General features: G+C 42.5%; 1 protein-coding gene across 2 annotated transcripts in view; it reads right to left on the bottom strand.

Moving 5' to 3' along the window:
• ASXL3 (ASXL transcriptional regulator 3) overlaps window positions 1-24,574 on the bottom strand; it is a gene marked incomplete at its 3' end in the record, with an annotated part of 191,422 nt that overhangs the window by 128,506 nt on the left and 38,342 nt on the right. The window lies entirely within an intron of this gene.

Below are 24,574 nucleotides of genomic sequence, written 5' to 3'. Positions count from 1 at the left end.
CAAAGCAGAGCTAGAATTCAAATTTTCATTTACTCAATCAGAAAATACCATCAACGTACTAAAGGAGGGACACATAGAGAAGAGAAGGATCAATGAGACAGAAACTACTATTAAGGAAATTGCTGTCTTATTATAACAAGAGAAAAGATGAGAGAGTTTACTAGATACTACAATAAAGGAACACACATATTGTGTTATAATGGAATAGCAAGGGTAAAAGGATGAGTTAAAGCTAGCATTAAAGAATTCTTTACTGAGGAGGTGTTACATGACACCTGAATTGGGTTTTGGAGGTACGGAGTGTGAGACAAGAAATGGTGAAGGTCATTACAGGCTGAGCAGAGTGAGAAATATGTGAAATACCTGCATAAAATCAAGCAGACAGGTGTTGTTTTTTTTTCAAATGTCAAAAATGATAATACATATTTAACCTAACTCAAGCCCAAACATGAATTTCATTTACAAATATATACAGAAAAGGCTGCAAGTTGTTCCCCAATAACTGCCTTTCCCTACAGTTAAGACTCCCACGTTTTAGCTGGGAACATGGCTCCTGTGATAGACTATTCTCCAGCTTTGCATTCAGTTGAGTGCAGCTCTGCATCTGACCAATGCGGCATGAAGAAGGCTGATGCGCTCAACTTTCAGAACATATCGAAGGGCGGCTATGCCCCTTCTTCCAGCTGCTGCTGCTCAGGACACACATTTGGTGGCAAGTTACATTAGACCATGGGAATGAGGAAGAAAATCCTAAGAATAACAGAGCAAGCAGACAGAAGGAGGACACTGGCTCCCTGGATATCTTGATATAGCAAGGCTATCTCACCATTCCTTGGACTATCGACCTTGAGACTGTGCTATGAGATAGGAACTTTTTTTTTTTAAATATATTTTATTGATATTTTACAGAGAGGAAGGGAGAGGGATAGAGAGCTAGAAACATCGATGAGAGAGAAACATCAATCAGCTGCCTCCTGCACACCTCCCACTGGGGATGTGCCCGCAACCAAGGTACATGCCCTTGACCGGAATCGAACCCGGGACCCTTCAGTCCACAGGCCGACGCTCTATCTACTGAGCCAAACCGGTTTCGGCGAGATAGGAACTTTTATTGAATTTAACCACTTATTTGGGGACTCCATTATATCCATGCAAACATGAACACTAGTTTATACAAATAGGCTATGTTACAAAGTAAATACAAATTAAAAGTAGTTTCTTGGTTCTCCATTCTCAAAACCTGAGAAAATAATTGGAAAATACGTAAATTAATTGCAAAGCATTTAATATCATCAGTAATATAGAATTGTACTAGACTTTCAAATGTATTTTTAAATTTTAATCTGTATAACCACCCTAGGTAGTAGAATGATCAGAGATCAATATTATTATAAGTGAACAGTAAGACAAGATATCATGAATTCATTATAAAAGTATTTGATAACTCCATATTTTATTGGGTTGAACCTCATTTAGTCCATAAAATTATCATTACATATGTTTCAAACTATATTAATGTATTAGAGATCCACTTATAAAGAAAAGCCAAATAAGTTATTAATGCCAGAAGAATCAATAAATGAAAACTAGACTTTTGCTGTAAGTCCACATTAGTTGACAACGTTTTCATTTACCCATTGGACATCTCAGACCACTCAATTTTATTGTGATTACAGCTAAATATTTAATTGTTATCCATTTTATGTTTTATGGAGAACAGGGGGAAATTCAACAAGTAAACATAACCATATTCTCACAGTGTGAGGGAAGAAGCAGAATGGGCTGCAAGAGACCAAAGGGGAACTTCTGAAAAGAGAACTATGGGTGCTGAATGACCTGTCTGTACCAAATTGTCTGCAGGCAAATCGATTTGCCTTTGCTTCACGTATTACCTCATATTACAGGCATTCCAAAGAGTAAGTGGAATAAGCATATTTAATCAAATGACCTAAGGCATTGCCCCTTACCGAGCTCACTGGCTCTCTCCATCAGCCCCTAGAGGCAGGAATGTAAGGTGGTCACAACGCTTCCCCTATTCTCACTGCCCTTGTCTGGGCAAGGTCTGGATGGCAGCGAGAAGCCAATGAGGTCAGAATCAAGAATATCAGCACACCATCTGACATATACATTACAGTATCATCTCTATTGCACCCCTAATTCCTGCCAACAGTATAAAAATATGTTCTACTGAAGGCAAATACTAGTAAATCAGGTAACAGGGTGACCAGATCAATGAAAACTCATCTCTTCAGGAAAATCAAATGAGAGACATGCCCCTTCTAATAGCACCTTAGAATTGGAGATTTATCGTTTTTTTCATATGGCCTGGCCTTTACTTACTACTGGGCGTTTGTACTTTCTTTTCTAATTGTAAAATGATCAGTCTCTTCGAAGTTTAAAGATGAATTAAACATTTACTAGTTCTATTATGGTGGGCAACTCATCTTCTCTAAGCCTTAGCTTAGTGATATCCTATATAATAAAAGGGTAATAGGCAAATTGTCCCCTCAACTGGGAGTTTGACCAGGGGGCAGGGCCAGCTCACCAACCGCCTGGGGCCCATCCCCATGGCCGGCCCTGCCCCTGATCTGCGCCAGACCCCACCTGTGCACAAATTTGTGCACTGGGCCTCTAGAGTAAAATAGAAGTTTAAGACTATACGATTATCAAAGGCCTTACCAGAAACAGAATGTGGTAGTTCTGACTTAAACTTCATTCACATCTCAGGTTGCATCCTAAAGTAGTAGAGGCTGCCCTGAATGTCTTCTGTTTTTAAGGAAGCTTGCATTTTCAAATAATTCTCAAAAGCATGTCTTGAAATTGGGATAGTCATGACACCAGCAAATGCCTCCTTGTATAATCTCCTCCTGACCTTTCCAGAGGGTGTGATTCCTCAGCCATGAGGAATTATTCAGCCCACTACTCTCTTACCATGAGAAACACTTCTAATAAAGGTATAAAGGTTAGGAATTGCTTCGGGGACCAGGTGGTTGAAAACTGGAGAAGACTGGATTTAACACTGAGATAACTATCTGCTCCTACTCAAAATTCCACAGGCACTGTTTCACAATTCCTTATGAGAAAGGATAAGGATGCACCACTATATCTAATATACATGCTAAATTCATAAAACTTTGAAAATTAAAAGTTACAAGTGGCTGGCTCAAAAGAATGGTGTCTTAAAAAAAAAGCAAATTCTAAAATTTGAAAATCAAGTTAGCATTTCCAATATTAAGGATGGATAAAAGAGGTGAGCAGTAAAACCCATTCTAAGTAATTCCAAATAGTGCTTTCTGTGTTCCCGATTCGGCACTTTCCTTGTTGGGGTAGAAACAAAGGGGGATTTCAAAGTGCTCTTTGCTAATCCTAAAACTTTAGAATGTAAAATTTGAGCCATTATTGAAACTACCCCAGTAGCAACCACTTGTTTTAATAAATCTTCTTCAATAAACACACATTAAGCAACAAATTGAATAATCATCATTGTGCACCCAGCCAGAGTGGCTCAGTGGTTGAGCATAGACCTATGAGCCAGGAGGTCATGGTTTGATTCCCTGTGAGGGTACATGCTGGAGGCTAATTCCAGCAGGTCATAAATGCAAGAAGTTCATCAAAAGGTTGATGAACCTTGGGGCTTCAGCAGGGCTGAAGATTTGCATGTTATTGCCTGCTGCCAGACACCTGAGGGCAGTTCCCCCAACCTGATAATCTTTTACTGTTCACCAAACCTTACCTTTGATATGTATATCTGCTTTGCCATAGGGCAAAATGTGGAAATAAAAAGCCATGGGTCCAGAGATTCAGAGTACTTAGTTACTAGAGCTAAGCCTCCTCTGGCTCCCCCAAAAATGACTTCCAAATTCATATTTCTTCTGTAGCCTCTTCATCAATTTATGCACAGTCCCTTTTCCAGATTCCTGAACCCTAGTAGATGCTGATAAAGACCCCGACATTTATGGCGCCCTAAGACAAGGACATCTGGAGAAGAAGATTTCGCCTGAGTGAAGAAAGAAGGATTCACCGGTGAAGGTGAGGAATTCGGTGAGATTAACTGTGCATAAAGCCTGTACAAAGCCTAGGAAATTGCAAGCCTAGGTGAGTGGGAACGTCTTTTGTTTCAATGCAGCCTATAATGGGGAAGAAATCGGCTCAAAGGCAAAAATATCATTGTGAATTTTTAGCTTGTATGCTCAAGCATAAAAATATTGAAATATCAAAAGGCACTTTCTTAAATCAGGCTCAAGGAAAAAGAGTGCCGTTGTCATCTTTAACTATGTGGTTCTTGTTCAAATTGCTAAATGCCAAATTAGTATTGGGGATCAAAAATCTGTAATACCTAAGGCCCCGCCGGATCCACCACTTCTGGTGTCCAGAGGTTCAACCACAGCTAGAGAGGGTGGAGCCATCAGCTCTCTCGCTGAGGAACTCTCTGATGCTTTGTTTAGAAAAAATTACCATATGATGCCTTGGGGCAGGCAGAGTTTAGCAACAATAATAATAAAGGGTAGTCAATGATGTTATCTGTTGAATGTAGTTTTTTTCTGTCATTTTTGTTTGGTTTAATGTATTTATTGTTAGTCTATTAAGCATGCCTTTAATTTAATTGGGAAAAGAAACTCGGCCAATCCATTTACTAAATTTCCCCAAAGCAAACAAGGTGTGGGTGTGGAGAGACATGTGGTTATCCTCTAAAATGGACACCCACTCTCAAGAATACTATTAGAAACATCTCATTTCCACCATGTTTTTTCCTGATTCGTCATTTAAAAGTTTTGCAAAATTTAGGAATGCGTCTAGGATTTCTGTACTCGTAAGGAGAGAAAGCTAGCTTAAAACAAAAGAATGCACCATCTGATGTTGGACAAGGTTTTGGGCTAAACTTAATCTCTTTACAGATACTACAGAATAAACCTAAGGCTGTTTTTTCCTCAAAAAGATGACGGAGATGACCCAAAGAAATAATACAGGCAGGTTCTAAGCAACAAAATTGATATTTCTATAATAAAGGGCAGTTTTTAAATAATAATGAACCGCATTCCTAAGTTAACATTAAGGCCAGCAGAAAGTCAGTAAATTATCTCTGTTGCAAAATAAATGCCTTGGATAATAATAATTGGCTTTAAAATCTCAAAATTGTTGAAACATAGATAAATAATATATTAATTATAAAGGTCTAAGTAGCCTGGGAAAACTATTTTCACTCCTTGTTGAAGGGGCTTGTCCCCCAGCAGCGGCTTCTAAGGAAGAATGTGGCTCTTTTACATCTAAATAGACCAGGCTTGCTTCCAAAGCCATTGGCAACTTAAAACTGTGAAGTTTGCTGAATTAAATAATAAAATTTATTAAATATCTAGGTATTTTGAAATGACAAAATACTGAAATATTAATCTGAATTTGCCTCATCAAAAATCGGGAGGATAGAATTGAATCTATTAATTAAATATGTCTTGTATTTTTAAAAATACAAAGTTATTACTAATCTGAGAAATGTTAAATATTTAACTTGCCACCTAAAATTTAAGGCTTCTAAGAGTTTGAAGTTCAAATTAAGTTGGGAGAAATTATATAGTTGCAGTAAGAAAATGCATAAAGTATAGAAATTTATTTTTGAGGAAATAATTCTTGTATTTTTCTCTAGAGAAATTAGTAGTTCAAAATATGTTGTTTATTGGTCTAATTAAAAAGAGAGGATTAATTCTATGGTCTGAACCAAATTTTTAATATAAAAATACAGTTTAAATTTAATATCTTTTAGAATAATTATAAAAAGTATATAATATAATCTTTAGGATATACACTGAGTGGCCAGATTATTACGATCTCTAAACACATAATAATCTGGCCACTCAGTGTCTTATATCCTATATAATAAAAGGCTAATATGCAAATTGTCCCCTCCACCAGGAATTTGACCAGCAGGCAGGCCGGCCAACCGCCCATGTCCCCTCCCCCTGGCCAGGCTGGCCAGATCCCACCCATGCACGAATTCATGCACTGGGCCTCTAATACACACACACACACACACACACACACACACACACACACACTGAGTGGCCAGATCATCTTGCCAAGTTAAATTTCAAGACTTTAATTGAGAGATAATTTTTGAACACTCCAAGGGCTCCAAGGGGTGATTCAAGAATTTATTCTCTCTTCTTAAATATTTTTTAATTAAGCCAATTTAATATACTTGAAATCACATGGAAAGCTTTATCGAATAAAAATTAATAACTATATTTTACTTATATACATATATATTTTAAATGTTATAAAGATTTCAACCTCTAAGGGAGGGCAAAACAAAGTTGCTAAATATTTCTTAAGTAAAGGCGAAATTTTCAGCAGCGCAATTTTAAAAACAAAAGCAAACAAAAGCCCTGGCAGCCTGCACTTCAAATAGGCTGGTGGGATGGGACGTCATCTGTACTTCATAAATCAAATGTGTAAGTTTACTAAATTTGCTTTTTCAATAAAGATGCCTACTTTAATTACTTAATAAATCAGTTTTTTTAAATACAACCAAGGTCTCATATAATTTCAGTTAAATGAGAAGCCAATGTTTTTATAGGCAGTTGGCTTTAACAAAGGCCAATGTAAAAATTTGCTTTGGCTCAGTGGATAGAGCATTGGCCTTCAGACTGAAAGGTCCCAGGTTTGATTCCGGTCAAGGGCATGTACCTTGGTTGTGGACACATCCCCAGTAGAAGGTGTGCAGGAGGCAGCTGATTGATGTTTCTCTTCGATGTTTCTAACTCTCTATCCCTCTCCCTTCCTCTCTGTAAAAAATCAATAAAATATATTTTTTTAAAAAAAATTTGCTTTCCTGAGACCTCCCATGATCCCTCTGTGTATGCAAATGAGTACTAGCCAAAAATAATGCTGTTTGGAGAAATTTTAAAATTTTGAAATCTCTTCCACTACTATTTACAGGGTAAACTGAAGGTTATTATTCAAGCATTAAATCTGGTCATTAGTAGTCACCGTAAGTAGAAAGAGAGTCACTTAATATGTAGGCATTGCAGTATCAATCAGCATCTGAAGAGTAACCATGTAGGTTGCTTGGTGTAACAAAAACAAAAAAAGAAAGAAAGAAAAAGATTTTTAAAAGAAACTTTCTAAAAATGGCCTAGAAATTACTCTGGAAAGAAATAAAGGGAGGTTTCCTTCAAACACCTGGAGAACTGTAATTAAAAGTCAATGTTATTAGGCTTCAAAAAGAAAAGTAAATAATTTGCATTTTGCCTCCTTAAACAAAGCTTATGTAGGTATACTCAAAGACTGCTAGCAGAAATTCAGTTAGTATCATTAAGTTAGAAAATAAGCCTTATTTCAAATTCATTTAAATTCGCAAATTAAAATAAGTGAATATTCAGGGGAACTTAGTTGTACTAGGCAGGAACCTATTCCTGGAGCATTAACTAATTTTTTACTGATGGTTCATCTCATAGTAAAAGCTGATTATCATGCAATGAATTCAGACCAGTCATATTTCTGCACAAAGAATTGAATTAAAAGCTACCAAGGCTGCACTGCAAGGTTTCCAAAAGCCTCTTAATATTATTTAAAACAAAAAAGGGGGGATAGTGGAATAATCTCCTGTAAGTAAATTACATCAAGCCTTAATTATCTTAAAGTTTTTCACTTTGAAATTTTTTCACTTGTAATGCTGATGGCAAGACACACATGGTGTCAGAATAAGCCAAAGGAAAATGACTTGGAAAAAAGAAAAGATCCCAAATCTAGTTTATAGAAAGGATTCCTTTATTAACCTTTGGTCAAGAATATGCTTATATATTTCCAGAAAAATCCTCCAAGCCCATTGTGTGGATTCCTGCAACAATGGATCTGAGAGGGGAACTGACCAGACTACTCCAGCCACAGACAGCAGTAGCCCCAAGCAACACACTGACAAGACAGAGGAGAAACAGTCCAGAGATGGGGGATGGTGAAGATGCTTTTCCATGCTAGCACTCAGCAGCTGTGTGTCGCTACAGGTTGCCCACAACCAAACCAAAGAAGGTTGGACCAGCAAATGGCATCTCACCATTTCTCCACCATCCAGAACTAGAGTATCATTTGCTGTCATGTCACAGGGGACAGTGACTGGGAAGGGAGCCCATAAAAAACTGTTGGACTTTGGAAAGGGGACCACAGAACTGTTGGCCCAGAAAGGAGCTTACTGCAGACTGATTCCTTGGATGCCTGGCAGCAATTTAAAAGGACATGATAGAACTCTATCCTTTCCAGTGAATTTAAAAATCTTAAAAGGACCTGAGCTCTGCGAATGACATACATTCTTGTTAAATTTATTAAGTCAAAGAAGGGGGATATACTGAAGGCTAATTCCAGCAGGTCATAAATGCAAGAAGTTCATCAAAAGGTTGATGAACCTTGGGGCTTCAGCAGGGCTGAAGATCTGCATGTTGTTGCCTGCTGCCAGACACCTGAGTGCAGTTCCCCCCACCTGATAATCTTTTACTGTTTACCAAACCTTACCTTTGATATGTATATCTGCTTTGCCATAGGGCAAAATGTAGAAATAAAAAGCCATGGGTCCAGAGATTCAGAGAACTTAGTTACTAGAATTAAGCCTCCTCTAGCTCCCCCAAAATGCCTTTCAAATTCATGTGTCTTCTCTAGCCTCTTTATTAATTTATGCACAGCCCCCATTCCAGATTTCTTGAACCCTAGTAGATGCTGGGAAAGACCCTGGCAGGCGCATGCCCGGGTTGCGGGCTTGGTCCCCAGTGGAGACATGCAGGAGGCAGCTGATCCATGATTCTCATCATTGATGTTTCTCTCTCTCTCCCCCCTCTTCCTTCCTCTCTGAAATCAATAATATATATATATATATATATATATATATATATATTTTTTTTTTTTTTTTTTTTTAAATAATCATTGTGCAAATTGTATTTCATGCAGATATGCCACGGAAGAACTGTCATGAATTCAGTCCAGCTGCAGTGGCCTAGAGTAACGTGCTCTGCCTGGAAATTTTACACCTGTCTTCTGTAAAAATAAAAGAGAGGGAGTTTTTATATCTCCTGGTGGAAATACAATGGGTGGTGAGATGAGGAAGGAGGGTTAGTGGTTATGATACAGATTACCAACAGTAAAGTATATCTGATTATGCTCTGCTTAAAAACATGTCCTTAGAAATGCAGTGATGCTGCTTCTAAAATTATACTCACTTATTCATTTGGGCCCCCTCTCCTTAGACGGATCTCTTCAAAGGGGAACAAGGTTGCTAAGTTAGTCTCCCCAGCCCCTCCTAAGCATGATTTAGTCATCCCATCTCTTTTCTTTTAGGTGCTTCACAAGTGTAGTCACCAACACCCTCTAAGATTGCCTTTTGGACTATCTACATCAGAGGTTCCCAACGTGGGGCACACTCCTTCACAGGGGGGCAATATGATTTTTAACAGGGGCAATTCAATAATGAGTGATTAACAGTGAATTTTTTGCATGAGGTTCTAGGGGCCTCATATACAGTATATAAATATATATTGTGACGTATTTATGCATTTCAGTGCTCTATTATATGTTTTGAGACTTTATCTGCTATTTTTTATATCACTTCATATTATTATTTTACCCATGTCTTCGTGATTTCTTCCTCAGGACTTCAACTCTCCTTTGGTTCTTTTCTTTTTCTCTTTCACGGATGCCGTGTTCTTTGGAAACTTGTTTAGACCACGTTAATGGCCTTTTAGGCTTCCTCCACATGACTAGTTCACTTTTTGAAAAATAAGAATTATATGTCATGGGGGCGGGAGGGGGGAGGCACCAGGATTTTAGAGATGCTTAGGTGGGGCATGGCCAAAAAAAGGTTGGGAACCACTGATCTAGCAACTCTGCTTTGACTAGTCACAGTTAGCAAGTTTCCCAGAAACCATTTCCAATCTGTAAGTTCAATATCAACAACAAAACGGTAAGCGTCCTATGAAGCCCTTGGTTCTTCTACTACCCGAGGTATGTTCCCCGCCTCCCAGCATGTCCTTCTAAAACACATGGCGAGAAGTCACATGCCAAGTATGTCCTGCTGCTGCCCAGAGCGTCACTCACAGCCGTCCTGACGTTGGACAGGCACAATAACAGAGTTCATCAAAGGCTTTGCACCCCCCAAATCTACAGGGGTTATGGGAAAACGTTTTCACCCTTGAACCCTATTTACAAGGAGGCTATACACGGAGAGTCTTAACACACCTACATTTGCAGGTTAGCCGGGAAAACTGCTGAAGGGGATGGAATGAAGCAAAACTAAAATCACTTAGGCATGTGGCAATTAAGAGCACACGTTTTCTTAGGCTCACACTACAAGCATTTAAAAAGGTCAAGTGCAACTGCTTCTGAATGAGACATCAAACCCGAGACTGGTCACTTGCCAGCTGGATAAACTGCCTAAGCTTCCCTATCTGTAAAATGGGAAGTGTAATATCATCAGCCCACTTCCAAGATGCTTAAGAGATAATTCACGTACAGTCCTTAACACTGGGTCTAATATAAGTTATTATTATAAAAATGTTAGGTATTCCTTTAATGATCAGCGTGCACTCATGAATGTGGCTGACGCACTGCCCATGGCACCTCAGCATTAAGCCAAACAAATGAATGGAGGCAAAGATGTGGGTTCCTTGGCTTCATGAGCTTACATGTAGGGTGGAAAGACATCACTCCTCGGCATGTTGGAAAATAATAAATTGTATTCAGAATTCAAGAGAGAATTTAGAAATTCTAAATTTAAACATTTTAAAACTAAAAAGGAAAACATTATCCAGCGGGCTGAACACATGATTTCCAGAGAGCGGTGAAAAGACCTCATGAAATGACATGGAAAAGAATGGTCTGCCACCCCGCTGTTCAACCCTCAAACGCCGGGGCCACATTTTGTTAATCCAGCAACTGGTATAGCCTTGAGAACAAAGCATGTGCTTAATACATGTCCATGGGATGAATATGTGTCCACGGAATGAAAGCTTCCACAAACCCCCAGATGGTACACACTGCGCGGAGTAGACACCGTATCTAATGGGCTAACTTCTTGTTATGACATCTATAGCTCCACAACTTTACTTTCTTTGCTCCGATGTCCTTGAATTGGACTACTAAGCACCTGGCAAAGTTCTCTTCCTATACACCTGAGTACCGTGAGCCTGGTCAGACCACAGCCCGCAGATGGAGGAGAGCAGATCCAGGACGGAAGCATACACAGCACCAGAGCAGCCTTCACTTAAGAAAAATGTTAACAGCCCGGCTGGTGTGGCTCGGTGGTTGAGCACCGACCTATGAACCAGGAGGTCATGGTCCCATTCCAGGTCAGGACACATGGTTGGGTTGCAGGTTTGATGCCCAGTAGGGGGCATGCAGGACAATGATTCTCTCTCATCATTGATATTTCTATCTCTTATCTCTCTCTCCCTCTCTGATATCAATAAAAATGTATTTAAAAAAATAAAATAAAATGTTAACAGAAATCACCTAAATTTCAAACAGACTCCTAGTCACTAATTTTCAATTTGATTTTGTGTAGGCCTCTCAAGAGGGGTAGGGTAAGTAGTCCTTAATTGTCCTGACAGCTTGTTCTTAGGAATTATGCACTGTAGCTTTTAGAAAACCTGGCTTAACAAAATGTCATAATTTTTACTCCTCTAAAAACAAATCAACTATAAAAAGAAGTCCCCATGTCAGCATATCAACTGTTTTTCATTTGAATTATGTTGTCAAGTTCAAAACAACGAAGCAAAACTAAAATCATTTAGGCATGTGGCAATTAAGAGAACAAGAGATAAAGATAAAAACACCACTTAGAAAAAAAATCAAATAAAATCACCCCAGTTAAGTGCCTATTCCTCTGCAAAGATTTCCATCTGCATAGCTTCCTTAGAAAAGCTCACACACAATGTAATTTTATATCCATTTCTGCTTCTATTTCTGCACTGAAATATTTAGAGAGAGCTCAGTATTTCTGGAGTAAATTATACCTAGATCTTGATAAAGCTGAAATCACCTAAATTACACCTTTTTGTTCAATTACTTGGAAGAATGGAGAAAGAAAGCTTGACAAAATAAAAATGCTTATTTAAAAATGGCTATTTCATAGCTATAATTGTATACCTTAGTGAATATTGATGCTTTGAGGGTTATATGCACTCACCACAGCTATTTTTAAAAAAGGCTTCAAATAAAATCCAAATCAATTTATGTTATGTGACTATACACAGTATATTTGAACACAAAGCAACCCAACTATTCTATGGGTTTATGTTAGGAATTGCATATGAAAACACATACCGGGACTATATAAAAATGGAAGCTCAGTACAGTATTAAACATATTCTTAGAAGAACACCTTCCAAGATAAATCAAATACTCAATGTTCTAGAAATATTCTCATGGTATGCCATGAATTCTGGAAATGTAAAGTTCCAAATTCTGAATCATGGTTATGAACTGAATTTCGGTATTGCCCTCCCTCCACCTCCAATTCATATGTTGAAGCCTTAGTGTGGCTGTACTGGTAGATGGGGCCTCTATGGAAGTGATTAGGGTGGAATTAAGTCATAAGGATGGGGCCTTGATCTGACAGGAGTCGCCTGCTTATAAGAAGAGGCATCAAAGAGTCAACTCTCTCTGCACTCAAGCACCCGAGAAAGGCCATATGAGGACATAGCGAGAAGGTGGCCATCTGCAAGCCAGGAAGAGAGGTCTCACCAGGAATCTGCCCTGCAGAACCCTGATATGGGACTTCCAACCTCCAGAACTGAGAGAAATAGATCTCCATGCTTAAGCTACCCCGTTTATGGTGTTCTGTTATGGCAGCCTGTGCAGACTAAGCTAATCGCATATGACTTCCATCTGGGAACCAGAAAAAGTCCTGTCCAAAGCAATGACATTAGTGTGAAGCATTCTATGTGCCAAGTGCTTCCTCCCCATTCAGCAACCAAACCTTATAGCCTCTATGGACCAGTGTGATAACTACCAGAAGTGCATGTGAGTGTGTGTGAATACACAACCACCATACACACTCATGACACAGTCCATGAATGCCTCATGGGGCTCTACTTCTGCTTTCCACATCATGGAAAGATAAGGGGAGAAACTTCACCATGAAAGCAAGTTGTCTACTGTGGCTGCAATACCAGATGCCTGAACATAAAGGCCAAAGTGGCCAAAGTCCAGATTGATTAGGGGTGTGCTAAGCAGCTCAAAACTGATCTCTTAGGGTAATGTTTCATATAGCTATTTTTTAACTCAGGAAATGCTTCCACCATAATATATAATCTTATCATCCCCTGAAGCAGTATGTCAATCACACAGTCAATAAAAAACTTCAAGTAAAAAAGTTTGATTTATGACAAATTACATAATTATTTTAAACAAGTAGTGATACCCATGTATAAATTATGAATCTTACAAGTTTCATACCAATTAATTTAAAACTAGTTAATTATGTACAAAAAGCTAATTATTTATGTACAAAAGCATATAATGCCAACCAATGACATATTGACATATTTGGGGAGGAACCAAATGTATATAAAAATGACCTGATTGGAAGTGTAAAAATCTCATCTAATTGTAAGGTATAATTAATGTATGCTTTTGTTGTTCATATCAGAAGCTCTGCATTATGAGAATATCACGCATTTATTCCAATATCATTTGATTAGGAAAAAAGTATCAAACTGGTTTTTTGTAATTATCACCAAACATACAACTGACAATATCTTTCCACTCATAGTTTACTAGTTGCAATCTATTCTTTGGAATATTGCTGGCTATTGGTTAAAAGATGCTACTGAATGCTAACAGTGGTAGTTTTTAAGGAAAAAAAATGGATTTAAAAAGGGGGAGACCATGTTTAAAGAGATCAAATAAAAAGCTAGTGTGTTAATCTAGTTTAGGAATTATAAGTTCTTGAACCTTTTTGTATATAGTGACAAAGAGTAGTCTAGTATCTACCCAAAAAAGCGGCAAAAACCATCATTTGTAAAGACTTATGCCCCCCGATGTCCATTGCAGCAGTATCCACCGTGGCCAAGGCATGGAAACAACCACAGCGTCCTTCAACAGGGGACTGGATAAAGAAGATGTGGTACGCATGTACAATGGAATACCCCTCAGCCATAAGAAAGGATGAAATACTGCCATTTGCAACAACATGGATGGATCTTGAGAATATCATACCAAAACAGGTCAGAAAGAAAAGTCAAGAACCATATAATTTCACTCGTATGTGGGATTCATGAGTAAACAAGACAAACAAAATCTCACAGGCACAGGAGTATTGGTAAGCAGAGGGGTGGAGGGGTGTGGAGGGAGGGGGGTAAGGGTAAAGGAAGTTAAATATATGGCGAAGGAACGTTAGGTGTCTTGACTTTGGATTGCGAACACACAAGGCAATATACAGATGATGTATTATAAGACTGTACACCTGAAACCTATATGGTCTTATTAACCAATGTCACCCCAACCGATTTAATTAACAAGAAGAAATGATAAGAGGAAAGAATGAATGGCAAAGAGTGGGCATACAAAGAAAGAAAGATGTCTTTAGGAAACAGAACTAACACCAGCCATGGTGGTAGAGGAGAAGAGATTTCGGAATTACTCCGATTTCGATTTCTCATCTGAGTAATGACGACAAATCAAGTTTCTGTCAACTAAGAGACAGATTATTCTACAGGTGTGTTTACACACTCGCGTACACACCTACACACACATGAAATATATGCAGATTGCCCCGTTTCTGTTTAGTAACACCACTGCCTCACTCATCCCTCCCCAGGTAGCCGACTGTGCACCCCTTTATGCCCTGAGAGGATCAAATACTAGCACATGGCCGAGATGGCCATGAGAGTTGACACTGTAATTCTAAAATGTCCCAACGTAAACAAACTCAACAGCCATGTCAGTACACAAGGATGAATGCCAACATGGAGTCTGGAGATAAGAACTGATTCCGCAGTAGAAATTACTTGTGCTTTCTGTCTTATCTCTAGACAAAACATTTCAGCAGCGAGAAGGAAGCATCTCCTGTAGCACTAATTAGAAACGTAAATCTCACCGAGACAAATGCCAAGACATTTTATTGTTTGTCACTTGACGTGATAATAGAATTTTCTGACATTTTATTCCCCTAGAAAAATGCAGCATCTTTAATAAACCACTGCCCAGCGGAGAGCCCCGGCACATCATAACAGAAATTACAAAGCGGAAAACATGCAAAGCCTTAAGACAAGTAGCTAAAAAAAAATTTATTCCCGGAATTATCTGGGAATAGGAAGTGTCCACTGATACCAGAATAATGACAAAATATTAGATTGTCAATTGCATGTTCCGCATTGCAAAATTGAAAATATGCCCATATTCCGAGTAGCACTAAACACAACGAAGATTGTTTGTAAACCTTTTCAAATGTCCCTACTGTGATATGTAATTATAGGCTGCTGCTCTGTAAATGGCTGATAAAACCTAATCTAGATTTTTTTAAGGCAACTATAATATTATAAAAATGTACCTCATAAATATTGCCCTGCCCCAATCCAAATGTGTTTTTTATTGCTTTTTTTGGCCTTTGTTTTATGAATGCCTCACTCTGTTAAAGAACTGTTTACTTATTATCAAAAAACATGAAAACCGTGTCACAGTTCATGCTACATTAATGACAGGTATCTTGTAATGATACTGCCACACACTCAAGCAATGATGCTGGCCAATGAACCGCTGTTCTGGCCTCGCTAGGAAGGGCTGCAGGCCTCGCTCCTTGACCTTCCGACCCAGATGTGTCACTATGACCGAGCTCACATCTCTTTGAAAGCATCACTAACAATTACACGAGTGGAGACCAACACAGTCTCAGGCTTCAAAACCCCCCTCGCTCCTCTTTGCAAAGGAATGATCGCTTCTGCATAAGCAAACCTAAAAGAGAAAAGCAGAATGCGCCAAACCACAAGGGAACTGGAGTTACTCCTGTTTCTACAGCTATTTTAATCACTGCAGACAAGACCACATTCTGCACAGCACAGACCTCCCCGAGGAGCGGGACGTTCAGCCGAGAGTCTGAAAAGGCGTATCAGACACCCGGCCGAGAGCGGCGGGCTGGGGTGTGCAGTCTAGCCCTCAGCATTGCTGGCTGGCTGATGATGAGATGCTGATGATCTGAAAGGACGCATACAGCTACGTTTTGTCAATTATTAGCAACTTGTAAACACCAGGTAACAGAAGCCTGAAAATAATCACTCAGGGTCAGTAAGAGCTGGTGGGAGATGGACCGGAGTAAACTGTATTGATAAAATCTTTTCCGCTGTTACACAGAAGGAAATTAACACTTACCAGAATATATTTTCATCAAAAAAGCAATGCTAGGAAATCGGGTCAGGATATTATTAATTTTTTTTCAATAAAAACCATTTGTTCTTCTAACCATTTATTACATTCGTGTACCTTTTAAAACCACATGGAAAGTACTTATTGCAGTCTGGCGTTTCCAAGGAGTATTTAATCATACACTACACATTTCATCAATAACATGAAGAAGATACACAGAACATGATATAGAAAAGATGTCCTCTTTTTATCATATCTACATGAAAACTATGTAATTTAAAGTGTCACTTGGAAAGAAAAAGGATCGCATAACCTGTCAAGAATTTCATCTCAGTCAAATAAATTAACAATATCACATACACTGAACACATTCAAATACATCAGCTTTGCCAAAATTACTGGTGTATTTTTTTATTAGATGTTACAAGTTTAAACCGGCAGCACTTACAGTGTTTGAAAACAAGCACCAGTATAATAACCCTGCCTGCTCACAGATGATCTGCTGGAGATTATCAGCATGCATATATTTAATGGCATTCCCACAAAACTGTGAGATTCCTTTTGATTAAAACAAACTATGAAGAGGATAAAAAACACAAGAAGCTTCTAAATCTAAATGCAAGCCAAATCATTGCCAGAAACCACAAATTAACATCTAGAGAAAGATTATTTACTCTACAAATAATGACTGAGTACCTCTTGAGAGCCAGGAGTGGGAGGTACCTGTCTTTATAGAGCTCACAGACCGATGGGAAGACATAGCAGGACAAACTGCAGTGCAGTGAGGGAGGTAAATGCCACAGAAGCTCCAACTGGTGCAGTGAGGTAAATGCCACAGGAGCTATACCTGGTGCAGTGAGGTAAATGCCACAGGAGCTCTACCTGGTGCAGTGAGGTAAATGCCACAGGAGCTCTACCTGGTGCAGTGAGGTAAATGCCACAGGAGCTCCACCTGGTGCAGTGAGGTAAATGCCACAGAAGCTATACCTGGTGCAGTGAGGTAAATGCCATAGAAGCTCCACCTGGTGCAGTGAGGTTAATGCCACAGGAGCTCTACCTGGTGCAGTGAGGTAAATGCCATAGAAGCTCCACCTGGTGCAGTGAGGTAATGCCATAGAAGCTCTACCTGGTGCAGTGAGGTAAATGCCATAGAAGCTCTACCTGGTGCAGTGAGGTAAATGCCACAGGAGCTCTCCCTGGTGCAGAGAGGTAATGCCATAGAAGCTCTACCTGGTGCAGTGAGGTAAATGCCACAGGAGCTCTCCCTGGTGCAGTGAGGTAATGCCATAGAAGCTCTCCCTGGTGCAGTGAGGTAATTGCCACAGGAGCTCTACCTGGTGCAGTGAGGTTAATGCCACAGGAGCTCTACCTGGTGCAGTGAGGTAAATGCCACAGGAGCTCTACCTGGTGCAGTGAGGTAATTGCCATAGCAGCTCCACCTGGTGCAGTGAGGTAAATGCCATAGAAGCTCTACCTGGTGCAGTGAGGTAAATGCCACAGAAGCTCCACCTGGTGCAGTGAGGTTAATGCCACAGGAGCTCCACCTGGTGCAGTGAGGTAAATGCCATAGAAGCTCTCCCTGGTGCAGTGAGGGAGGTAAATGCCACAGGAGCTCTCCCTGGTGCAGTGAGGTAAATGCCACAGGAGCTATACCTGGTGCAGTGAGGTAAATGCCACAGGAGCTATACCTGGTGCAGTGAGGTAAATGCCACAGGAGCTCTCCCTGGTGCAGTGAGGTAAATGCCATAGAAGCTCTACCTGGTGCAGTGAGGTAAATGCCACAGAAGCTCCACCTGGTGCAGTGAGGTAAATGCCACAGGAGATATACCTGGTGCAGTGAGGTAAATGCCACAGGAGCTCTACCTGGTGCAGTGAGTTAAATGCCACAGGAGCTCTACCTGGTGCAGTGAGTTAAATGCCACAGGAGCTCTACCTGGTGCAGTGAGGTAAATGCCACAGGAGCTCTCCCTGGTGCAGTGAGGTAAATGCCACAGAAGCTCTACCTGGTGCAGTGAGGTAAATGCCACAGAAGCTCCACCTGGTGCAGTGAGGTAAATGCCACAGGAGCTCTACCTGGTGCAGTGAGGTAAATGCCACAGGAGCTCTACCTGGTGCATTGAGGTAAATGCCACAGGAGCTCTACCTGGTGCAGTGAGGTAAATGCCACAGGAGCTCTCCCTGGTGCAGTGAGGTAATTGCCATAGAAGCTCCACCTGGTGCAGTGAGGTAATTGCCATAGGAGCTCCACCTGGTGCAGTGAGGTTAATGCCACAAGAGCTCTACCTGGTGCAGTGAGGTAAATGCCACAGAAGCTCTCCCTGGTGCAGTGAGGTAATTGCCATAGAAGCTCTCCCTGGTGCAGTGAGGTAAATGCCACAGGAGCTCTACCTCGTGCAGTGAGGTTAATGCCACAGGAGCTCCACCTGGTGCAGTGAGGTAAATGCCACAGGAGATATACCTGGTGCAGTGAGGTAAATGCCACAGGAGCTCTCCCTGGTGCAGCGAGGTAATGCCATAGAAGCTCTACCTGGTGCAGTGAGGTAAATGCCACAGGAGCTCTCCCTGGTGCAGTGAGGTAATGCCATAGAAGCTCTCCCTGGTGCAGTGAGGTAATTGCCACAGGAGCTCTACCTGGTGCAGTGAGGTTAATGCCACAGGAGCTCTACCTGGTGCAGTGAGGTAAATGCCACAGGAGCTCTACCTGGTGCAGTGAGGTAATTGCCATAGCAGCTCCACCTGGTGCAGTGAGGTAAATGCCATAGAAGCTCTACCTGGTGCAGTGAGGTAAATGCCACAGAAGCTCCACCTGGTGCAGTGAGGTTAATGCCACAGGAGCTCCACCTGGTGCAGTGAGGTAAATGCCATAGAAGCTCTCCCTGGTGCAGTGAGGGAGGTAAATGCCACAGGAGCTCTCCCTGGTGCAGTGAGGTAAATGCCACAGGAGCTATACCTGGTGCAGTGAGGTAAATGCCACAGGAGCTATACCTGGTGCAGTGAGGTAAATGCCACAGGAGCTCTCCCTGGTGCAGTGAGGTAAATGCCACAGAAGCTCCACCTGGTGCAGTGAGTTAAATGCCACAGGAGCTCTACCTGGTGCAGTGAGTTAAATGCCACAGGAGCTCTACCTGGTGCAGTGAGGTAAATGCCACAGGAGCTCTCCCTGGTGCAGTGAGGTAAATGCCACAGAAGCTCTACCTGGTGCAGTGAGGTAAATGCCACAGAAGCTCCACCTGGTGCAGTGAGGTAAATGCCACAGGAGCTCTACCTGGTGCAGTGAGTTAAATGCCACAGGAGCTCTACCTGGTGCAGTGAGGTAAATGCCACAGGAGCTCTACCTGGTGCATTGAGGTAAATGCCACAGGAGCTCTACCTGGTGCAGTGAGGTAAATGCCACAGGAGCTCTCCCTGGTGCAGTGAGGTAATTGCCATAGAAGCTCCACCTGGTGCAGTGAGGTAATTGCCATAGGAGCTCCACCTGGTGCAGTGAGGTTAATGCCACAAGAGCTCTACCTGGTGCAGTGAGGTAAATGCCACAGAAGCTCTCCCTGGTGCAGTGAGGTAATTGCCATAGAAGCTCTCCCTGGTGCAGTGAGGTAAATGCCACAGGAGCTCTACCTCGTGCAGTGAGGTTAATGCCACAGGAGCTCCACCTGGTGCAGTGAGGTAAATGCCACAGGAGATATACCTGGTGCAGTGAGGTAAATGCCACAGGAGCTATACCTGGTGCAGTGAGGTAAATGCCATAGGAGCTCCACCTGGTGCAGTGAGGTTAATGCCACAGGAGCTCTCCCTGGTGCAGTGAGGTAAATGCCACAGAAGCTCTACCTGGTTCAGTGAGGTAAATGCCATAGAAGCCCTCCCTGGTGCAGTGAGGTAAATGCCATAGAAGCTCTACCTGGTGCAGTGAGGTAAATGCCACAGGAGCTCTCCCTGGTGCAGTGAGGTAAATGCCACAGGAGCTCTCGCTGGTGCTGTGAGGTAAATGCCACAGGAGCTCCACCTGGTGCAGTGAGGTAATTGCCACAGGAGCTCTACCTGGTGCAGTGAGGTAATTGCCATAGGAGCTCTCCCTGGTGCAGTGAGGTAAACGCCACAGAAGCTCTACCTGGTGCTTTGAGGTTAATGCCACAGAAGCTCTCCCTGTTGCAGTGAGGTAAATGCCACAGGAGCTCTCCCTGGTGCAGTGAGGTAAATGCCACAGGAGATATACCTGGTGCAGTGAGGTAAATGCCACAGGAGCTCCACCTGGTGCAGTGAGGTAAATGCCACAGGAGCTCTCCCTGGTGCAGTGAGGTAAACGCCACAGAAGCTCTACCTGGTGCAGTGAGGTAAATGCCACAGGAGCTCTCCCTGGTGCAGTGAGGTAAATGCCACAGGAGCTCTACCTGGTGCAGTGAGGTAAATGCCATAGAAGCTCTCCCTGGTGCAGTGAGGTAAATGCCACAGGAGCTCTCCCTGGTGCAGTGAGGTAAACGCCACAGGAGCTCCACCTGGTGCAGTGAGGTAAATGCCACAGGAGCTCTCCCTGGTGCAGTGAGGTAAATGCCACAGGAGCTATACCTGGTGCAGTGAGGTAAATGCCATAGAAGCTCTCCCTGGTGTAGTGAGGTAAATGCCACAGGAGCTCTCCCTGGTGCAGTGAGGTAAATGCCATAGAAGCTCCACCTGGTGCAGTGAGGTAAATGCCACAGGAGATATACCTGGTGCAGTGAGGTAAATGCCACAGGAGCTCTACCTGGTGCAGTGAGGTAAATGCCACAGGAGCTCTCCCTGGTGCAGTGAGGTAAACGCCACAGAAGCTCTACCTGGTGCAGTGAGGTAAATGCCACAGGAGCTCCACCTGGTGCAGTGAGGTAAATGCCACAGGAGCTATACCTGGTGCAGTGAGGTAAATGCCACAGGAGCTCTCCCTGGTGCAGTGAGGTAAATGCCCCAGAAGCTCTACCTGGCACAGGAATCTAAGACCCACCCTCCCCCCCCCCCCCCCCCGGCTACTTGAGGCCAATGGAATTACTTTAAAGCCATGTTGTAAAGATAATGAATTACAAACCCCATCTCCTCTTTTCTAGAGACTTGGTGCAGAGCTGGACTATTGGAGGGAGGCCTGTTAACATGACTTCTCAGCCACAGAGGCGACCAGAGGGTTACCTACGGTCACTTTAGTAACTTTCTCAGTCACTCCCCTGCATCACATCATTAATAAATACCTAGAAGTTAAACAGCTCTGACCTTATGGTGATGGGCTTTCTAAATGTAACTCTACTTAAGAAAAATAGATAAGGTTACACTTCATTTACTTGGCTACCTTACATATTTGGAAAACACTTAAGGACATGGAAGGTAGCAAAATTGTCCATTAAGTAGGAAAAACAAATGTTAGAATCTGCTCCCTAAAATATACATAATATGTAAAAAAGCCCCCAAACTCACTCCAAATCTAGACAGCTCTATTTCAGAGATGATTCTAATAAGTACACTAGAACTAGAATACCTGGGGAGGGTATCACAGATACATCAGTCCTCAGGAACACGCCCCGTGACAGGATGGAGGAGATGGATTTATTTATATTTTAAATATTTGTATTGCTTTCAGAGAGGACGGGAGAGAGAGAAAAGGAGATAGAAACATCAATGATGAGAGAGAGTAATGGATCGGCTGCCTCCACATTGGGGATCAAGCCCAAAGCCTGGGCATGTGCCCTGACCGGAATCCAACTGTGACCTCCTGGGTCATAGGTCGAGGCTCAGCCACTGAGCCAGGCCAGCCGGGCAGGAGGGAGGAGATTTAAAGAGGTGTAGAAATCAGTGAGAACCTAAAATGCATACTCAGAGCCCCTGCCTGTAAAGCTGATTTTCCAGAAGAGACTTAAATGGCACTGTCCCCTCTCTCTTTGCCTGATGGACTTGCGGGTTCTTTGCGGTAACTTTCCCTGTTGCTTCCCTGGCTGCTCAGGATGTGAAACACCTTTTTCTTTGCAGAAGGACACAGTGGTGGTGCTGGGCGGAGGTCAGCTGTATTCAGAGGGGGAGGTGGTGGGTGCAACTCCATTGTTCTTTACGCTAAAGTAGCTCTTTTGTTTTTTTGTTTTAACTAGAACTACAAATGCTTACAGCCCTTTAATATACCACTGTGGGGCCCTAACCGGTTTGGCTCAGTGGACAGAGCGTCGGCCTGCGGAATGACGGGTCCCAGGTTCGATTCCGGTCAAGGGCATGTACCTCGGTTGCGGGCACATCCCCAGCGGGAGGTGCGCAGGAGGCAGCTGATCGGTGTTTCTCTCTCATCGATGTTTCTAACTCTCTATCCCTCTCCCTTCCTCTCTGTGAAAAATCAATAAAATATATTTTTTTAAAAATACACCACTGTGGGAAGACCGGCATTTTAAAAATATGAGATGATGCTGTTATAATGGAAAACGTAATTAACGGGCTGTCCGGAGCCAGCGTGCAAGGATGCTGCATCTCAGGGCCGCACAGCTCACCGCAGCATGGTCCCCCTGGAGAGCAACAGCCCGAGAATCCAGTCCCCACGCCGCGGGCAGGGCGGGCCTCTATGCCTGCGTGGCCGTCCCCTGCACCCGGCCCCCTTCGACAGCAGTGAAATCCTCAGGTTTTCACCCCGCTATCCTCTGGCGGCGGCACAAACCGTTCTGTGCTTCCTAAGGCACCCATACCTTAAGGTTTCTGACAGGCAGCAAGGAGGGAATCAATTTCCCGCTGCCCCATTCTCTTCGCTGACTCCTCATGCTGCCATCTTGCTTGGGAGACCAGGCCTCCTTGGAGTGTACTGCGAGGCCGTGGACAGCCTCCCTCCATGGCTGCCTCCAGCCCTGGGCGAAGAGTCACTGCAGACACAGCGCGGTTCCTGCATCTCAGCTCCGTCCTCAGACAGGGAGGAGCCCCCACACAGCGAGGGAAGCGGCAGCCTGGGGTCCTGTGCCTCGCTGGCCTGGGATGTGGGGATGCCACTCCCAAAGTGGGAGGCTGGCATGGCCCACACCTTACAGTGACAGCGGGTGAGGGAACACCGGTGGTTTGGGAGAAGTTGGCCGGGGGAGGGTATTCCCTTCTCCCAGCGGTTCGACCTCAGTATCAGCCAAAACATTCCGAAGGCAGCTCAGCAGGTTTGACTTGCACCACGTTACAGCCACTGTAGGCTCCGGGGCTTGCAGACAGACAAGCTTCGTACCGAACACGCACTCTGTGCCGCACAGATTAGTACACGCACATATGTGACATCCAATGGCTACGTTAGCCTCTCACAAGCATCTTCTCTTCTCCTTGAGTAACATAATCTATATGGTCCTATAGGCTGGCTAAGGCCCAAACTGTAAAATTAATGCTAAATAAAAACAAAGGATCATCACAGATCAACAAAACGTGGTATATCCATACAATGAAATACTATTTGGCAACAAAAAGGAATGAAGTACTGATTCATGCCACAACACAGATGGATTTTGAAAAAAAAAAATTAGGCTGAGTGAAAGAAACCCATCAGAAAGCTACATATTGCACAATTCCTTGTATTAAATGTGCACAATAGACCAGTGGTCGGCAAACTGTGGCTTGCAAGCCACATGCGGCTCACGAGCCGCGGTTTGCCGCTCTGTTGACTAATGAGTTTGCAGACCACTGCCATAGAGCAATCGTAGACATAACAAGTACATTAGTGGCCACCAAGGGTCGGGGGAGAGGGAATGGTGAATGACTGCTAATGGGTGCTGGGGTTTCGTTTTGGGGTGATGAATATGTTCTAAAATTAGAAAGTTGTCATAATGGCACACACAAATTTGCGAATACACTAAAAACCACTGGACTGCACATTTACATGGCGAGTTTCATGCTGTGTGAACCATAGCTCAGGGCTACTTTTTTAAAAAGCTCCACAGCTAATGAGTGATGCTTTACGGGGAGGAGTGCTAAGTACGAGAGGACTGAAGTTTCAACCATGTTCACTGACACCTGGACCTTGATCCGAGTGAGCTCATGAATGTCAAGCCTGGGAAGTGTTTCTCTTTCCCTACCCACTTTCAGAAACACATCGATCTCCTCTTAGAAGAAAGAGGGAGAGGAGAGCTTCCAGGAAGTAGTTAATTCACACAGCGCTGCACTTTGCTAACAAAGTATGTTCAATATTAATCCGTCCGGTGTAATTTATTAAGCCGACAGGCAGTTCCAAGGAAATGTGTGGTCATCTAAATACTTGGCAGACACAAAAATATCCGCAGCTAGTTACCTA

Source organism: Plecotus auritus (genome assembly GCF_963455305.1).
Source record: "Plecotus auritus genome assembly, chromosome: 8".
Classification (NCBI taxonomy): domain Eukaryota; kingdom Metazoa; phylum Chordata; class Mammalia; order Chiroptera; family Vespertilionidae; genus Plecotus; species Plecotus auritus.
The sequence above is the reverse complement of the archived record's forward strand: the minus strand, read 5'-3'. Positions and strand labels throughout refer to the sequence as shown.